Consider the following 14,148-nt stretch of genomic DNA (forward strand, 5'->3'; position numbering starts at 1 on the left):
ATTATGCAAAAGGCTCTCCCCAAGTCCAGGCAAATTAAAGCCATGGCATCTCTTTTAACTAAATAATCTCATTGAAGAACAGTACAGCACAATCTACTTCTAGAAAATGTATGTTCCATTTTATTGTCTCGCCTTAATTACTTCCTTTTACACACTGTTGAAACAGACTAATGACCTCACTGTTTGCTGGATCATTTATACTGCTGCTCCTGACCCTTCTTTAATACAGGTACAAGATCTGCTAGAAAAGTAAACGATGATAGTTCTGTAAACAGGATCAGTTCTAAATAGGATCAGCTAACAGCTGAATTTCATACATTTTCAAAAGAACATTGCAAAATGTTTCATTTACCTGTACATAAACTGAATTTCTTGATTGGCATGTAGATGTATAAGCATCTTGTTCAAGCCTGAATATAGTATTTTTATTAGAATTATATTTTGAAAATCAAACTTCCCCCAAATTTAGGAAATTCACATCTAAATGCCATCTTTCTGCCTTTCTGAGTGTTGTGCTCAGATTGGCAGCTATACATTCGTTTCACTTGTGTTTTTGGAATATATACTTTCTAGCACCCATTTGATCAACTCTGTCTAGCCAAATATACTGAGTTTAAGAATCCTGAAAGGATATTCTTGATACCACTGCATTAGGATTTTAATTTTTTTTCTGGGCTTAAAGATGTATCCAAAAACTCATGAACGAGATCATACATTTTAGGGTAGCCACCCAACAGGTAGGACAAGAAACAGAGCCAAATCTACAGAAGGAAGTAACAGATAAACTTAGTCATATGCTAGGGTTTGCTCTCTTTTCAGGGAAAAGTTCAAGAATGGTAACATCTTAAGCAGATCTCATTGCAACTTTCCAGTGCTTGAAGGAAGCTTACAAGCAGGAGGGGGACTGACTTTTACATGGTCAGATGGTGATAGGATGAGGAGGAATGGCTTTACATTCCAAGAGGGGAGATGTCAGGAAGAAAATTTTTACTCAGAGTACGGCGAGGGACTGACTGGCACAGGGATGGTCCATCCCTGTAGGCATTCAAGGCCAGGTTGGCTGGGGTCCTGGGCAGCCTGATCTAGTGGGTGGCAGGCCTGGGCTTTTAAGCCATTCTATGATTCTGCAATTGCCTGAGAGAAGTGTACACACAACACAATACAGAAACGTTCCTCTACAGGCATTCAGGTCAAATAATGCTGGCAATTAATGAGCATCTGTATTATTTTCATAGGCAGGAGTATAACTGCTGACTCCTGTTTTAGACTGGAGCTCATATATTATGTACACCAAATCCCACCACCATTTACCAATGTAAACTCTTTAAGGTTTGCCTGAATAGTCTTGCAATAATGTAATACTTTCTCTCTGTTCAAAACAAAGTTTGTAGTGGCCTAGTTGAAAAATGAGAGAGATGTTTTACGTTAGTGCATTTCAGTCTGTGGATTCCTTTACCATGTTTCTCAGGACTGTTCACTGAACTGGAGAAAAAACACACAATACTCTATTATTCACATATGGGATAGGTCATCTCAGGCACAAAAATGATTTCCTGCTCCCTTCCCCAGATCCTTCAGGTGTGCCTGAAAGATATTTGCATCCACACAGATCTCTACTCAGTTCCCATTGATTTCAAGTGCCGAACTGCATGTTCAGGAGAAATTACTGTCCTTCTGAACTGCCCATTCAATTCAGTAGTAAGTGGACGTTTCTACATGAAGGCTGATAATGTGATAAAGTTTAATTTCAAGAGTTGGTGAATCCAAGATTTTTTTTTCTGGCTGAGTCCATTCTGGGCCATCGTTCCAGAAATATTCTGTACACTGTGAAGCTAATACCAGGACATTTTTTATACTTTCTTTGGAATAGTAAGGCTTCTTTTTGCTCTGCTATCACCTGTGACATTGAGAACCTTGGGACAAGGCATATTCAAGAAGGGATTGTGCCTAATGAAGTCTTTCCAATAACTCTAATACACAAGGAAAGTAGTGAACCCATACTATGTAGGTTGCTCCAAAAATAATACCTCCTGTTTATTCCCATGGAAGCTACAACAGATACAAAGGGCACGATAACATGAGTTGATAGAGCAAATTCTCAGCTACAAAACATAGTCGTGGCTGTTAGCTATGCATTTTCACCAGCAACAAACAAGAGCTTACATTCTGTGCTTGATAAAATCTGCGCCAACACAGGTGATCCACTGTCACTTTTGCCACTGCTGAAACACACCACCTGCTACCTCACTGTGCTCACTTCCATGTCAGACGTCACTTTGCCAGACTACCTTTCTGCTGCCATCTGTTGTGCAGTAACAAAATGGGACGCCATACTGGCAGGAAAGTTCAACCTCTACTGCCATACTGCCAATATTTGTCTCCGACACTGTGAGCTGAGGCATTACTTTCAGAGGAGCCCTCATATCACTGTTAATAGTTATCCAAACATTTACTCCTGACCACCTGCACCTGCTCTCACACAAGAAGACAGCTTTTTCCAGAAAAACCTGCTCAGAAAGTCTCTGTACTCTCCTTAACATCAGCATTGTCATTATTTCCATTTCAGAGGCAAGGATGTACCTCTGCGTGACTCTCCTGGAACTGTTTCTATTCCTCTTGCTGTATGTCTGACAAGAAACTGATGAGATAAATCAAATTGTATTTACATTGCGTGCTGCCAGCACTTGTGGTCAGTTAACTACATACATTACTTTTCCACAGTGTGCCATATCATCTCAATTCACTTTGTAGCAAAAGCAAGTTTGCTTTCAGCTTTCTGATAAGAATATCTCAAGTACATATGATATAGCCATTGTGCCACATCTTCTCAGATTCCATTACACATATGTAACTCACATTTTTGATTACATATGAAGACGAAAGATCAGTAAGAAGTTACTTGTCTTAAACTACACCCTACCAGGAGTGATAAGGCTTTATCTTAAACCTTAAACAGGACTTAAATGGAGCCCAAGATGCACTGTAAGTGTGCAGCACTAACTGCTGTGGCCTGCTACCACTTACGAGAAAAACACCTTCCTTTGGGCCATCTTGCATGAAGGTCTGCCACAACAGGGAGCCTACCTACTGCTGTATCAAGGTAGTGTCCCTTGACAATTCAGCAGTTGGTGTTTGTGATTTAAGTGTGGCTTCCTTACTGTCTTTCACCTGCTCTTGTGAAGAGCAAACCACTGTGCCACATAGCATAGCCACCTCTAAATAGCAACAACCAAAGGGGCTGCTTTGGACTACATGCTGCACCTCCAAGCACTGGATTGCCAAGAGCTAATTACAATGACTTACAGAGAGACTGGTTTTTCACATCCCGCTGGAGATAGTGAGAAGAAGCAGTGAAATCTAGGGGCAGGGACACCGAGCTAGAAAAGAGCAAAGGCTTCTTGAGGCTGGATATGCACAGTGTTTCTGATGGGGGATGCTAGCATTGTGAGGAGGGAGCTTTCTGAGGAGACAGGAAAAGTGCTCCTAGCAGGCTGATTTTTGAAGAGGTCAGCTAATATATTTTGAACTGTCACTGTCACCTTAGAGCTGTCCTGAAACCTGCACGTTAAGGGGTGAAGAAATGAAAGAATCCTTTCAAAGATGCAAACGTTTCCTCTTTTTATCGACAAATACCCTTTTTTATTATTGTTGCTGCTGCCACAAAGAAGCCTTGAGCCTTGCAGAGATGCAGGGGGCATATATTGCACACTACTTGTATAACACGTAAACAGTTGTCTGAGAAAATGGAGAAGGTGCATAAGGAAAGAAAACCTCATTGTTGAAAGGTATCCTCCTACACTAATAACTGCATACCTCACAACAAAACAGAATAGGCTGGGCTTTTGCCCACAACTCTGAAAGACTGTATTTGGGGTTTAGAAAAATTGACTGAAGTATTTATTAAACTACAGAATTTACCTGCACAATGTAAAGGACTACTAAGGATAATCCTTACTACTGCCTATCACTTCATCTCAGCACGTCTGATGAACACTGAAGAACTTGTAAAATCCTATTAAATAAAACAGGAAACTAGGGCCCACGGAAAGATCACATGACTTAGTCTAACGTGTGACTAACATGCAGAATGGAGCTGAGACATAGCTAAAATGAGTGCAAATATCCTGGAACTATGTGAATTACACTAATCTGCATGATTCAAGCAAGTCACTGAATGCTCTGTGTGAAAGCTTTTTTAAACTTCACTGTCACTTTTGATACTTGGCACTGTTTGAGGAAGATCCTAAGGAAAATGCCCTACTTTTTTTATCAGATTTTTGTATGAGTAACATCACACAATAAGAAGGTAAAGTAATACTCCCTGAGGCACATCTCTGAGTTCTACTGAGATGCAAGGACTGCTTTCAGGGGAGCTGGACTAGATGGCTTTCAGAGGACCCTTCCAACACTAAGGATTCTGTGATTCTACTATTTCCCCACTTAAAAGAATAGTTGGGCATTTTTTAGAAATTCATTCTTTTACTCATGTTCACAGTGTCAATAGGGCTGGAAAAATCAAGTTTGCACCTATGCTGCTGAAAAGCATTCGAACTCAGGGTGCCTTCTATGACCCAATACACTCATCCCACTGTGAATTTCACTGACTCTCACTGGTAGAAAAGACTTCGTGACCTCTGCAGGAAGAGATCATAATTTGTCTTATTTTGGTCTTCAACATCATGGCTGCAAGCACACAGAAATAACCAGATTTTTACTGCTGTATGTACTCCTGGTGAGAAAGGTACTCTGAGGCACCTTGAGAAGAAATACACCTAGTTTCTCTGTCAGAAATCACAAGAAAGTTGAAGAACTAGTCCCGGTGGTACTTCTAGAGAAGGAAAACAGATGTTCATTTTGGCCTCAAGACTGCCCTAGAGCCTTGGGAACCCATGTAGCAATATAATATCGTCACCATATCTGACACTAAGCACTGTCTCTGTATGACTCTAATTTTAAGCAAAATGGCTATCCAAAACAAATAAACATAGAGGATCCGAGCAATAATAACATATTTAAGCACTTAAATACTTGGGAGCATCTGTGACAGTGATTCTAAGTCAGGCTAAACATTGTTTATTTTAATCTCTGTCTTCTGCTTAATATAATATGAATAAGATTAAAAACCAGACATCAAAGACATTTCCAAGCAGAAAAAAAGTAAACGAAAAGTTAAGTCTGATAGAGATTTCAGACTCTGTTGGCAGGGAGTTGGCTGAACATTGGTTTAGGATGAAGTACCTACCAAAAAAGAGATTAGCTGTGAAAATTATCTGTCTTCACGTATTCAGGAATGCATGACTGATGTTTTTACTCACAGAATTAGGTAATTTACATATCTACATCTTGCCAATTTTTCTTCCTCCTACATAACCCTGACTAGCATTAGATTTAAGCCTTCTCTTATTATTCTAGAGGATACTGCTTTCTGTGTGGGGAAGAAAAGGAAGTTTCTTGTTAAAAGCAACAGGAGAATTTCACATAAAGTGCTCTAATGTCCTACAAACGTCCTATCACACAGAAAAGAAGGCAGAAAAAAACAATGACATTTTTGAAGTACAGATTACACAACAATTGACAAATAAAGGCTTTTAACCTAAGCTAGGTAAGAAAGGGAGTTTAGAGCTATACAAACAATCACCACAGGTATCTTCTACGGCCAGAACTGTCTGAAGAAGAGCGACACAGTTTGAGTGAACACCAAACAAATATGAAATTTTGATCTTGAGCTTGCTTAGAAATATGAAGTGAGATTAAATGCATCTACTTACCAACTTCTTTATGTGTAGAAGTACAGCTCTGTTCCGGTACCTAGACAATAAAGCTGCAGCCCTCCCACAGGTGAGTATTCCTGAGGTGAAGCCTGCGTTTGCAGAGAAGTTCCTGGTTCCAGAATGTGGCGTGGCAAAGGCTATCAGGGCCTGCCCCACCACACCCAGCCAGACACAGAGCCCAGGTCCCATCAAGGGCCCTGGCCAAAAGGGCCAGGTTTCATGGTGCTGAGGCAGACCAAGCCAGAAAGGCAACCTACACCACAGGGCTGGGGCCCTGAGCAAGCTGCACCACAGGTACAGGCCTGTGGCCCAGCACATCTCCAGCACAACACAGCCTTTGCAGGGACTGAGGGCCCAGGGCTGAGTTCAGAGGCACTGGGTGTGTGAGGCCCCCTCAGGCCTGGCACTCCTCCTTCTCCAGTGGCAAGCCCCTTAACCAGCACTTACAGCAAGCTATGCACCAGAGACAGGGCTAAATGACAGCCTGCCTTAATTTCTTTTCATTAGTTTGCTGCATTTTGTGAAAAACATGTTCTGTTGAGCTGAAATCCTTTCACTTGAGCCAGCTGCTGCTGGCAGCCAGGCGGTTCCTGTTCTCCCCATCACAGCCAGGGCTGCGAGGGAGACTATACAAGAGCTGGAGAACGCATCAGGCAGCTCCCAAACTCTCCTTCTGGTCATTCAATTTCCCTTCCCGTTTAGGGATTCGTTCTTGCAGCTGACACATCCACCAGGCCAGCAGCCCTACCAGCCATTCAGCAACCTTTGTGTTCTATGTACAACATTGTGCTAGGTGTGATATTTCTTTATTCCCGAGTGCATCTGTGTTCCATCTTTTTTTTTATTAGGGTCTCTGTCACAAGATAGACATATAGCTTGAATGGTTGTAACCAACTTAGCTGTGTTCATATAGCACAAGCGTGCCAACATACGCTATTCCTCTGTAAGTTTGTTTCTGTCTATAGTAGGCAGAAAGAAGGATGGGTGGTGGAGCTGCCTCCTTTCATGAGAATATCCTAATACCAGGTACCAGAATACCTATACTCACATCAGAGCTGAACTTCCAGCTCCCTTGCAGTGCTACACGGTTGAGATAACAGGGCTTTGATTTTCAATGAAACGCTCACCAGCTCTGGTTCTCTTCCATGTGTGGAATTAATCATTTGTTGAAGAAAGTAAGATAAGGAGTGAATAGAAATAATCACAACACTGTGCCATAACTGCGTTTTTTCTTTTCATTCAGCTTCTAATAGACCTTCAGATAATCCACAGAAAGGTTTAGTTTGCAATCTGAGTTTATTGAGTTTAAAACCTTTTTTTGTACCTTGTCTTGTTTGTTCACTGAGGAAAAAAAAAAAAGGATAGTGTGAATAACTTGAGCCAGAAATAACACATGGAACAAGCTTCTACAGTCTATTAACGAGCAACCGGTCATATAATTAGACAGTCTAATTTTAAACACTGGACAGTTTTTCTTAATTTATTCCTGCATAATACATGGCAACCTCTAATCTATCACACTGAAACCTCAGAACTCTAATCTAAAACTCGCAACTAAAGTGTCTGACTTTTTTTAAAACAAACATACAGTTAAAATTACTATAAAAGGAAAAGATTAACCTAGAGCATTAAGAAGTACTGACAGAAATCCTGTATATCTCTCACTGCCTCACATCAACAGCCAATTTGGGTCCAGCATGCCAGCTTCAGAGGGGGACAATTACCTTTACATATCAGTCTTTTCTAAGAAAAAAAGATCATACAAAGTATATAGCACTAATTTTCAAAGCATCTCTGAGCTGTGCTTTCTTTTGTAATTCTCCAAAACAGCTCCTAAAGATCACTCACTGCAACCTTTGGCTCAGTCTTAACCATCAAATTTTAACAGCCTGTCCTGTATTTTAATTTGAAACCAGAAATTCTCTTTTTCTTTTCCCCCTCCCTTTCCCCTTTTTATATACAAATGAAAATATTCACTATTCCTTTTACAAGTCTTATAGTATTAAATAATCATTTTTCTTAGAAACTTCATTAAAATTTAGAAAGCTTACAATCTATTCTTATTTGCTGTTATACTGTCTCAAGTCTCCTTTTCTCCCCCCAACATTTACAACTTTATTTTTTCCTTGTGCAAGTAACAGACCACAATATTCACATTTTAACACTGCCTATTACATTGTAAGGAAGTCCAGTTTTCAGCTTTTTACTGAAAACCTCGTTTTTCAAAGATTTTTAGTTATGCCAATTAAGAGTTTGGGCTTAACTCTCTGGTCTTTTAAAAGCCTTTTAATCTGTCTGTTCTTTATTCCACAGTACTACCAGAACGTGAATAGTCAGTACTCTAACAGAAAGTACATACAGTCATATTCTTTTACAAAATATTTGAACTTAAACTGGTCAAGCACGGAACCAACTCTGTACTGCTTATAACAACCAATAAGTCGTTATCATGTTAGTATGCCAATTCAAACATACCACATACTATTTTTTTATGAGGTTATAGGTTTAGTACATGAACTCTGAACTGCTCAGTGAGAAGACAGTCCACCTGGTACAGGATTTAAGCCATTTTGAGCTACAGACCCTAAATTTCTGCAATTAACATAGCAAAATTTGCTTTGGTATTTCTATTTTTTTAAATGCATATATTTATATATATATGTAGTAATAAACCAACGAATATGAAATATACACCTACATCTGCTTTCATTTGAGGCTAATAGTTTACAATTTTAGCCACTTTTATATTGCTTTATTCACCAAAGCAAAATCTTATACCTTCATTTTCCATAATTACTACAGAATTCAGACACTTGATGGGCCTGTTTATCAAATTAATCTTTAAAATATTTTTATTGAAGCACTAAAACATTTGTAGATTATTATTTTTTTTTTTTTGCTGTGTAACTGTATCTTAGAATCACAGGATCATTTGAGTTGGAAGAGACCTTTGAAGGCCATCTAGCCTTACTCCCCTACAATGAACAGAAGCACCTACAGCTAAATCAGGTTGCTCAGAGCCTGGACTGGGCTGACCTTGAACATCTCCAGGGGTAGGGCATGTACTTCAGCTCTGAGCAATCTGTTCCAGTGCTTCACTAATCTTATCTTATCTTACAGTGATTTCCACCTCATACCTTCAAAAACTTTGAACATTGATCATTATGAGATCATATATTCCTGAAAAGACCTGGCCAATGTATGAGCACATAAATATTGTCTTCTCTAAAACAATTATAAGCTATTTGTTTCCAACGTTTTATTTTTACCTTTATGTCTAAACTAGTCATGTGTAGGAAAGAGTTTCCTTGATTTACATTTAGAATCACACTTCACAGCAGGACAGTTTTCTTTTTATTATGAACACTAACTTAATGCTTGATAAATGCATGTTAAGAATTCAATCAATAAGCATATCTATTAATATCTTGAAACAACTCTCTCTCTGTCTTCAAAATAACTGATTTGTATTGTACAAAGTATATTTCATAAAATGACTTAGGTTGCTGGGGACCATAAAGATCATCAAGTTCCAAGCCCCCTGACGTGGGCAGGATTGCCAGTCACTGAATCAGGCTGCTCAGGGCCTCATCCAACCTAGCCTTAAATGCTTCCAGGGATGGGACATCCACATCTTCTCTGGGCAGCTTGTTTCAGCACCTCACACTCTCTGAGTGAAGCATTTCCCCCTAATACCTAATCTAAATCTCTCTTCTTTTAGTTTAAAACTGTTCTCCTTCCTTGTCCTATCACTGTCATGTAAATAGTTAATTTCCTTCCTATTTATAAGCTCCCTTCAAGTACTGGAAGGCCACAATGAGGTCTCCCTGGAGCCTTCTCTTACCCAGGCTGAACAGCTCCAGGTCCCTCAGCCTGTCTCCATAGGAGAGCTGCTCCAGCCCTTTGATCATCTTTGTGGCCCTCCTCCAGAACCACTCCAACAGCTCTGCATCTTCTTACTGAATCAAATCATACACCGATTTAAATCTATTATCATAAGCCTGGAGAACATATTTTGAATCCAAAAGGACTGATTTCCATAGAGAACAGACATAGTTTTATTCAGTCCACAGTTTTCTGTGAAATTCCCATTTTGTGTGTCAGAAATATTCATGCTAACTTTAATGCATTTAACAGCTTAATTTAGGTGAGGAGGCTAAGCTGAAAGCATGTTCAAACTTGGAGAGAGAGAGATGGATGGATGGATGGATAGAGAAAAAGAGATGAAATCACCATGAAGATATACAATTATTTGACAACTTGAGAGCTCTATGACCATTAAGTTTGTTGAGAAATACTAACAAATATGTGAACATAGCAACCACTCCTCTTTTCTGAGAGCATACTGTGTAAGGTTTCTGGAATAGATTTTCATAACATTTGTGTCAACCATAAAAGACAATTTCTCCTAGCTACCCTTACTTAGCACCAACACACGTACTGTATAGGCTTCCTTGCAAAGCACAAAAAGAAAAAGCAACTCCAGCGAGTCTAAGTATTCTAGGATATAACAGCATTCTCTTTCCCTATCATTACAAAAAAAAAAACAAAACAGAACAAAGTTTTGTTCTGTGCATGCATAACTTTCCTCCCTGCCCCCAGAAGGGGCAAGCAGTTCTGCAGAAAAGCCATTCAAGAGGATGGCACTGGAAGTTTTATGTGCTCTGAGGGGGAGTACCAGCACGCCTGTGAGGGAGTGATGGAATGGCTGACACACAGAGGGACAAGGGGTGATCTGAACAAAACAAAAAGAAAAAAAGAAAAAAAATTCCATCAATCAACAAAACGGTCCTGAAGCGAGGTCAGCTCGAGCAGTTGCATGTAAATAAGAAATGCCTACCAGACATCATTACAGGAAAGCCCACTAGCATGAATTTGTGCTTCTTTGAAGTTTCCATACACAAATGCATGCAGCACGATGAATAAACACAAGGAATTAGAGTCATGCATGCAGCTACAGGGCTCGGATCGTTTGGGGAGCACAGAGTCATGGTGGGAGGGCTCATGTTGCTGGAGTGCTACAGAAGAAAAATGAAGACATTTCTTATCACAGAATCATAGAATGGCCTGGGTTGAAAAGGACCTCAAAGATCATGCAGTTTCAACCTCCCTGCCATGGGCAGTCATCACCCACTGGAGCAGGCTGCCCAGAGCCACATCCAACCTTGCCTTGAAAGCCTCCAGGGATGGGGCATCCACATTTTCTCTGGGCAACCTGTTCCAGTGTGTCACCACCGTCTGAGTGAAAAACTTCCTCCTAACATCTAACCTATATTTCCCATCTTAGTTTAAAACCATTCCCCGTTGTCCTGTCACCTGTGTAAATCACCAATCCCCCTCCAGCTTATATGCACCCTTCAAGTATTGGAAGGCCACAATGAGATCTCCCTGGAGCCTCCTCTTCTCCAGGCTAAACAAGCCCAGTTCCTTCAACCTTTCCTCACAGGAGAGGTGCTCCAGCCCTCTGATCATTTTAGTGGCACTCTTCTGGACCCGTTCCAAGAACTCTGTGTCCTTCTTGTTCTGGGGGACACAGGCCTGGACGCAGTACTCCACACGGGGCCTCAGAAGATCTGAGTTGGGGGGGGACGGGACAATCACCTCCCTCTTCCTGCTGGCCACCCCTTTTTTAATGCAGCTCTGGGCTGCAAGCATGCACTGCTGACTTATAACCTTAAGAAAAAGAAACAAACAAACAAACAAAACTAAAGCAAAGGAAAGGAAGAGCTACTTCCTTAGGCACTAGCTTCTAACAGACTGGAACCTATAGTTAAGCAGCAACAGCAGAGTGGAAAACTAAATGACAGTGAGTCTGTCCTCCTGCCTCAGCCTAGATCACAGTTCATCCTTTATCAGGGTGTTTGCAAGGTTTTTCAGCAACATGCATGATAGAGTAAAATTGCAGGAGTATGGGCTGGCTCTGCAGGCAGTGCCACCAAGTCTAGGCTCAAGAATAACAGGGGAAATCCTTGCTGCTCACTCCCTTTGGCAGCTGCAGGCCACGCACCCATATTCTCTGCAGAGGGGGAGCATGGGAGAAGGCTGGGCCCAGCAGGCTCAAATGAAACAGGAAAGGAGAAGAGCTTGACTGGAAGGATCAGGGTGGGGAAGACCCTGCAGAGAAAACCAAGAGGTGATTCAGGACCCTTCAGAGTGTTTGCACAAAGTTCTGCTACAACCTGAGAAGCAGCACAGCAGAAAACATGAAGGAACTTATCTGAAAGATGTTCTAGTTGGCTACAGATTAGGAGTTAGTATCTCATAAATGACAGATAATTTGTAGGGCGAGGATAAGCAGACGAGTCTTGAGAGTAAAGGCATATAGTCCATGTATGATGTAATTAGAAAAGAATACACAAGAAATGGGAAAAAAAGAAAAACAAAACAAGAATGGAGCATTTCTCTATCCAGCATCTTTGTTTCTCTGTTTGACCAATTTGTATGATTTTAAACTCCTCTTGCTGAATATCTATTATAAAACCAACCCTCTGTATCTCTCACCACACAGTTTTACTGTGAAATACTCAGTCCCTTGACAGAAAAGACAAATCAACTTCTCAAAGCCTGGTTAGATCAGTCAAAAAGTAAAGTTCATGGTAGCACAGTATGTCTGTCAGAAAAAGTAAAGAATTTCTTCAGAGAAAAGATCCTTACAAGTTTTCTGCTGTTCTAAGTGAATCCCAAATCAATTTAAAGATCAAAGAAACTTATCCTGCAAAACTTCTGACCCTCTAGCCTGACTGATAAATAGCTTCAGGATTCTCTCCATGCTGTATTTGTGGAAACTGAATGCAGTGCTAGCATCTAATGCTATTTCTCTATAGCTTCGTGACCTGCTATTGTCCAAAACAAAAAATTTCATCTTTAGGTTTTGATAACAGTGTTCTACCGTAACAAATAAACACTCTTCCTCTTTATTTCGTGGCTATTAAGTTACTTTTTTTTTTTAATTATTATTAGCCTTGCTCATGTCTATTGAGGTCAAGTCCAGGATCAAGAAGAAAGAGACAAAAAAGAAATATGTAAACGTTTCCTTACGTCAAAGCTGGAACACAGCCCAAGCAATTCAGCAAGTGAGCTCTCATCTACTTCCCACAACCAAATGGAATGATTTCACTCACATCTGAAGAACTCAGTCCTCCACTACCAAGAGAAATCCCCTCAAAAATTCACCATTTCCTGGTTTTAGTCAGTATTAAAGCACCTTATAACAACAGCCTATGTGCTAAGCCATTAAAAGGAGATTCATCAAATCACGCAGCTCAATTTACTTTCAAAAAACTAGTTCTCCCTTGGTTTTGTTTTTATGCACGTATGTGCATAACAACTCACCTCGCTAATAGCTGCTCTATTGTCTCAACATTTTCAGCAGCCTAATTTCAGCTATGGGATTTCTGGACCAGAGCAACCAGATTTTCTAAGTGCTGAGTCTTCACTGTCTTCCATTTACAGACACAAGTACCATGTAAGACATTTTCATAAATTTTATGTGATTTCTTTTATTAAAAAACCTAGAGCCTTCTGATGCCATTGATTTCCTTGACTATGTGTGTGGTATAACTATTTATTACTCTTAAAAAAAAAAAAAAAACTCCTAAGCATCTTGTGCTCCTCAAGGTGAATTTTTGCATGTGTTTGCCCAGGTGGAAGGTTACCACGGCTACCTGACATGGCTGAGTGGTACTTTGCCTTTGATTCGTCAAGTTCAGCTTGACAAATCGATTTGTTTTTAATACTGAATGATTTTCTACAATACAATATTGGTCTTATCCCAGGATTAATTTTCAGCTGCAATAAAAAACCCCAAAATGTACATTATATATATATACACACACACACACACACACACATATACTTTCATACAGAAACCAAGGCAACAGTAATCTGCTGGACTTCTTCCAGCATCAAATAAAGTACAGCTCTATTATTACAAACTGGTACCAAAAAACCCTGTGAAGGGATTTATAGAAGGGTGATTGCAAGGTAATAGTGAGCTGTGGGAGTTATGTAGCACATTCAATAGCAATGCTGACTCTTTGCCCTCCTGAGCTCAGAGAACTGGGAAAAAGTCAAGGGAGCTTTCAGGGAGAACAGTTACCAGGTTTCCACAGATCAGCCTTCAAAACACTGCCTGCCTTTCATTCTTCCTGTGATCCAGCACGGCAGTCCCCTTTGCCACACCACAGCCATTGCTGTGCTGGGGCACTGCAGGGCTTCATGGAAAGAGAGAAAAGAACATACGACAGAGGGGCAGTTGGAAAAGTTGCTGTCTTGAAAAGCTCACCCTTCAGACCATTTTCCTTCAACATGTGATAAAATTGAAGAGCTTATTTCAAGGCAGAAGTTAAGAAACATAGGATAACAAAGGGACAATAAG

Source organism: Cyrtonyx montezumae, unplaced genomic scaffold, assembly GCF_038088225.1.
Source record: "Cyrtonyx montezumae isolate F1298 unplaced genomic scaffold, pur_monq_1.0 scaffold_10, whole genome shotgun sequence".
NCBI lineage: Eukaryota > Metazoa > Chordata > Aves > Galliformes > Odontophoridae > Cyrtonyx > Cyrtonyx montezumae.